Here is a 6,313-nt window from a genome sequence, read left to right as displayed (position 1 = left end):
AAGAAGTTAAACCAACCTGGATATGTCTCCAACTTGCTGATGGCTCCATTAAATACCCATCAGGCGTGATTGAAGACATGATTGTCAGAGTTGGGCCATTCGCCTTTCCCGCTGACTTTGTAGTGATGGAAATGGAGGAGCACAAGAGTGCTACTCTCATTCTAGGAAGACCCTTCCTAGCAACTGGACGAACCCTCATTGATGTCCAACAGGGGAAAATAACCCTGAGAGTCAATGATGATGAGTTTAAGTTGAATGCTGTCAAAGCCATGCAGCATCCAGACACATCAAAAGACTACATGAAAGTTGATCTTATTGACTCTTTGGTAGAAGAGATCAACATGGCTGAGAGTCTCGAATCAGAGTTGGAAGACATCTTTAAAGATGTTCAGCCTAATTTGGAGGATTCAGAGGAGATTAAAGAGCCTCTGAAATTTCCTCTGGAAGAGTAAAAGCCTCCTAAACCCGAGCTCAAACCATTACCACCATCCCTGAAATATGTATTTCTGGGAGAAGGTGACACTTTTTCAGTGATCATAAGCTCTACTTTAAATCCACAGGAAGAGGAAGCACTTATTCAAGTGCTAAGGACACACAAGACAGCTCTTGGGTGGTCCATAGGTGACCTTAAGGGCATAAGCCCAGCTAGATGCATGCACAAAATCTTATTGGAGGATAATGCTAAACCAGTGGTTCAACCACAGAGGCGGCTAAATCCAGCCATGAAGGAAGTGGTGCAGAAATAGGTCACCAAATTACTAGAGGCTGGGATTATTTATCCCATTTCTGATAGCCCCTGGGTGAGTCCTGTCTAAGTCGTCCCAAAAAAGGGAGGCATGACAGTGATCCATAATGAAAAAAATGACCTGGTTCCTACAAGAACAGTTACAGGGTGGCGCATGTGTATTGACTACAGAAGGCTCAATACAGCCACCAGAAAGGATCATTTTCCTTTACCATTCATAGACCAGATGCTAGAAAGACTGGCAGGTCATGATTATTACTGCTTTCTGGATGACTACTCAGGCTATAACCCGATTGCAGTAGATCCCCAGGATCAAGAGAAAACAGCATTCACATGTCCATCTGGAGTGTTTGCTTATAGAAGGATGCCATTTGGGCTGTGTAATGCTCCTGCAACCTTCCAGAGATGCATGCTCTCTATTTTCTTTGATATGGTGAAAAAATTTCTAGAAGTCTTCATGGATGACTTCTCAGTATATGGAGACTCATTCAGCTCCTGTCTTGATCACCTGAAACTTGTTCTGAAAAGATGCCAGGAGACCAACCTAGTTTTAAACTGGAAAAAATGTCACTTCATGGTGACTGAAGGGATTGTCCTTGGGCATAAAATCTCAAATAAGGGAATAGAGGTGGATTAAGCAAAAATAGAGGTAATTGAAAAATTACCACCACCTGCCAATGTTAAGGCAATCAGAAGCTTTCTGGGGCATGCAGGATTCTATAGGAGGTTTATAAAGGATTTTTCAAAAATTGCAAAACCTCTAAGTAATCTGCTAGCTGCTGACATGCCATTTGTGTTTGACACAGAGTGTCTGCAGGCGTTTGAAACGCTGAAAGCTAAGCTAGTCACAACACCAGTTATTTCTGCACCAGACTGGACATTACCATTTGAGCTAATGTGTGATGCCAGTGATCACGCCATTGGTGCAGTATTGGGACAGAGGCATGACAAGCTTTTGCACGTCATTTATTATGCTAGTCGCGTTTTAAATGAAGCCCAGAAAAATTACACAACCACAGAAAAAGAATTACTTGCAGTGGTTTATGCCATTGACAAGTTCAGATCATACTTAGTAGGATCAAAAGTGATTGTGTATACTGACCATGCTGCTCTTAAATATCTACTCACAAAGCAGGATTCAAAACCCAAGCTCATTAGATGGGTGTTGCTTCTGCAAGAGTTTGATATAGAAATAAGAGACAGAAAAGGGACAGAGAACCAAGTGGCTGATCATCTGTCCCGGATAGAGCCAGTAGAAGGGACGTCCCTCCCCTCTCTTGAGATCTTTGAGACTCTCCCGGATGAGCATTTATGTGCCATTCAGGAAACACCATGGTTTGCCGATATTGCAAACTATAAAGCTGCAAGGTTCATACGCAAAGAGTACAACAGGCAACAAAAGAAAAAATTAATCACTGATGCAAAGTACTACTTGTGGGATGAACCCTATCTCTTTAAGAGATGTGCAGACGGAATAATCCGTAGGTGTGTTCCTAGAGAAGAAGCACAGAGGATCCTATGACATTGCCATGGATCTCAATATGGAGGCCATTTCGGAGGTGAGCGAACAGCCACCAAGGTCCTCCAATGTGGCTTCTATTGGCCCACACTCTATAAAGATTCCCGAGAGTTTGTACGTAACTGTGACAGTTGCCAAAGAGCTGGTAATCTGTCTCATGGTTACGCCATGCCTCAACAAGGAATCCTGGAGATTGAGTTATTTGACGTATGGGGAATTGACTTCATGGGACCTTTCCCACCATCATTCTCAAACACTTATATTCTGGTGGCAGTTGATTATGTATCAAAATGGGTTGAGGCCATTGCCACACCCACCAATGATACTAAAACAGTGCTGAAGTTCCTCCAGAAATATATCTTCAGCAGGTTTGGGGTCCCTAGAGTACTAATCAGTGATGGGGGCACTCACTTCTGCAACAAATAGCTTTATTCTGCCATGGTCCGGTATGGGATTCGCCACAAGGTGGCGACTCCATTTCATCCACAGACTAATGGACAAGCTGAAGTCTCTAACAGAGAGCTAAAAAGAATCCTAGAATGGACTGTAAATACCCATAGAAAGGATTGGGCAAGAAGCTTGGATGATGCTCTGTGGGCATACAGAACAGCATTCAAGACTCCTATAGGGACCTCTCCATACCAACTGGTCTATGGTAAGGCATGTCACCTGCCCGTGGAACTGGAACATAAAGCCTACTGGACAACCAGATTCCTGAACTTTGATGCCAGATTAGCTGGAGAAAAAAGATTGCTCCAGCTAAATGAGTTAGAGGAATTCAGATTCACTGCCTTCGAAAATGCCAAGCTTTATAAAGAAAAATAAAAAAAATGGCATGACAGAAAGCTGTCATCTAGAATCTTTGAACCAGGACAAAAGGTTCTGTTGTTCAACTCTAGGCTCAGGCTATTCCCCGGGAAACTGAAGTCCCGGTGGAGGGGACCATATGTGATTACAAGTGTATCACCATATGGTTATGTGGAGCTTCAAGATATTGATTCTGATAAGAAGTTCATTGTCAATGGACAGAGAATCAAGCACTATCTTGAAGGTAATGTTGAGCAAGAGTGCTCAAGGCTGAAGCTAGACTAAAAGCTCAGCAAGGTCCAGCTAAAGACAATAAAGAAGCACTTGCTGGGAGGCAACCCAGCCATGGGGCATCAATCCTCTAAGCATTTTGCCCTATTTTTATTTTTATTTGTTTATATAAAGTTCATTGATCCTAAGGTAAAGAGTCAATTGTATAAGTTCACAGGGTTACAGAAGGATTCTGCACACAGAACAGAGAAAAAGAGCTCACTGGCAAGAAAATGCCAGTAAGAGTCTGTTTTGGGCGTTGAACGCCAGTGAGGATAGCCATCTGGGCGTTAAATGCCAGAAAGAAGCTCTTTCTGGGCGTTTAACGCCAGATTTACAGCATTCTGGGCGTTCAGAAAAATGCCCAGTAACAAAGGACTTCCTGGCGTTCAACGCCAGAAAGAAGCAGCAGCTGGGCGTTGAACGCCCAGGAGAGGCAGCATTTGGGCGTTGAACGCCCAAAACATGCAGCGTTTGGGTGTTCAAACGCCAGGATGGTGGGGAGGAGGTAAATTCATTTTTTCTCCATATTTTTTATTTTAAACCTTAATTTTCATGCTTCAATTCATGATTTCTTGCATAAACATGTTAAGAACCCTGATTTTTAAAATCCCTAATTTCTAAAAACCATACCTTAAAAATATCAAATGTATCTTAATCCATAAGCACAAACCCTCTTTTTCAATTCAATTCAACTCTTTTTCAAATTTTCAAAACAAATCTATCTTTTCAACTAATATCTTTTTCAAAATCTAGATTTATCTTTTTCAAAAATTTTTCATATCTTTTCAATTTTAAACTATATCCTCTCTTATCATATCTTCTATCTTATCTTTTCCAAATCAATCTTTTTTATCATATCTTTTCAAAATTTTCGAACCCACCCCCCTCCCTTTAAATATGGGTTCGGCCTCCACCTTCCTCCATCAACAATTGCACCTAGCTCTCCTTCTATCCCTCTCCTTTCTTTTCTTTTGCTTGAGGACAAGCAAACCTCTAAGTTTGATGTGTTTATCCGTGATCACTAAGATCATGGCTCCTAAGGGAAAACAACCCACTTCAAGAGGCAAGAAAGAGAGCGTTCCAAAACCACTTTGGAATCAAGGGAAGTTCTTATCTAAAGAACATTCAGACCATTATTACAAAATAATGGGTCTAAGATCAATGATCCCGGAAGTTAGATTCGATCTAAAAGAAGACGAATATCCGGAGATCCAGGAGCAAATTCGAATCAGGAACTGGGAGATCCTAGCCAATCCTGAAACGAAAGTGGGAAGGAATATGGTCCAGGAGTTCTACACTAATATGTGGCATACAGACAGGCAAAGACTATCTAGATCTGATATCTATGACTATCGAACCATGGTCAGAGGAAAGATTATTCATACCCACCCTGACAAGATCAGAGAGATCTTAAAGCTACCTCAGCTGAAAGATGATCCAGACACTTTGCTTTAACTCTGTGATAGTTGTCTTTATAGGAGTTTACCTTAGGAGTCATATAATAGTAATTAGTGTCTATTTTGATTTTATCTCCAAATAAGTTATAGTCTATTTTTCTCATCATCAGCAAACATGAATAAAATAGCAGATCTTTTGAATAAGAGGCAATAAAATTCGAGTTTTAATAAGAAAAAAATTCTAATTAGTAACATGTGGTGGCAATGCTTTCTGTCTTTTGAATGAATGCTTGAACAGTGCATATGTCTTTTGAATTTGTTGTTTAAGACTGTTAAATATGTTGGCTCTTGAAAGAATGATGAACATGAGACATGTTATTGATAATCTGAAAAATCATAAAAATGATTCTTAAAGCAAGAAAAAGCAGCAAAGAACAAAGCTTGAAAAAAGAAAAAGGGAGAGAGAGAAAGAAAAAGCAAGTAGAAAAAGCCAAAGCTCTTAAAACCAAAAGGCAAGGGTAATAGAAAGGATCCCAAGGCTTTGAGCATCAGTGGATAGGAGGGCCTAAAGGAATAAAATCCTGGCCTAAGCGGCTAAACCAAGCTGTCCCTAGCCATGTGCTTGTGGCGTGAAGGTGTCAAGTGAAAACTTGAGACTGAGCGGTTAAAGTCAAGGTCCAAAGCAAAATGAAGAGTGTGCTTAAGAACCCTGGACACCTCTAATTGGGGACTTTAGCAAAACTGAGTCACAATCTAAAAGGGTTCACCCAATTATGTGTCTGTGGCATTTATGTATCCGGTGGTAATACTGGAAAACAAAGTGCTTAGGGCCACAGCCAAGACTCATAAAGTAGCTGTGTTCAAGAATCATTATACTGAAATAGGAGAATCAATAACACTATCTGAATTCTAAGTTCCTATAGATGCCAACCACTCTGAGCTTCAATGGATAAAGTGAGATGCCAAAACTGTTCGGAAGCAAAAAGCCACTAGTCCCGCTCATCTAATTAGAATCTGAGCTTCACTCAAAAACTCTGAGATATTATTGCTTCTTGACTTATTAGTCTTCTATTTTATTTGTCTAGTTGCTTGAGGACAAGCAACAGTTCAAGTTTGGTGTTGTGATGAGCGGATACTTTATAAGCTTTTTGGGGTTAATTTCATATAGATTTTAGTATGTTTTAGTTGGTTTTTAGTTTATTTTCATTAGTTTCTAGGAAAAATTCATATTTCTGGACTTTACTATGAGTTTGTGTGTTTTTCTGTAATTTCAGGTATTTTCTGGCTGAAATTGAGGAAGCTGAGCAAAAATCTGATTCAGGCTGAAAAAGGATTGCTGATGCTGTTGGATTCTGACCTCTCTGCACTCCAAATGAAATTTATGGAGCTACAGGAGTCCAAATGGCGCGCTTCCAATTGCGTTGGAAAGTAGACATCCAGGGCTTTCCAGAAATATATAATAGTTTATACTTTGCTCAAGGATAGATGACATAAACTGGCGTTCAACGCCAGTTCTATGCTGCTGTCTGGCGTCCAGCGCCAGAAACAAGTTACAAAGTGGAGTTCAACGCC

This window comes from Arachis ipaensis, chromosome B03 (assembly GCF_000816755.2).
Source record: "Arachis ipaensis cultivar K30076 chromosome B03, Araip1.1, whole genome shotgun sequence".
Lineage (NCBI taxonomy): Eukaryota > Viridiplantae > Streptophyta > Magnoliopsida > Fabales > Fabaceae > Arachis > Arachis ipaensis.
The sequence above is the reverse complement of the archived record's forward strand: the minus strand, read 5'-3'. Positions refer to the sequence as shown.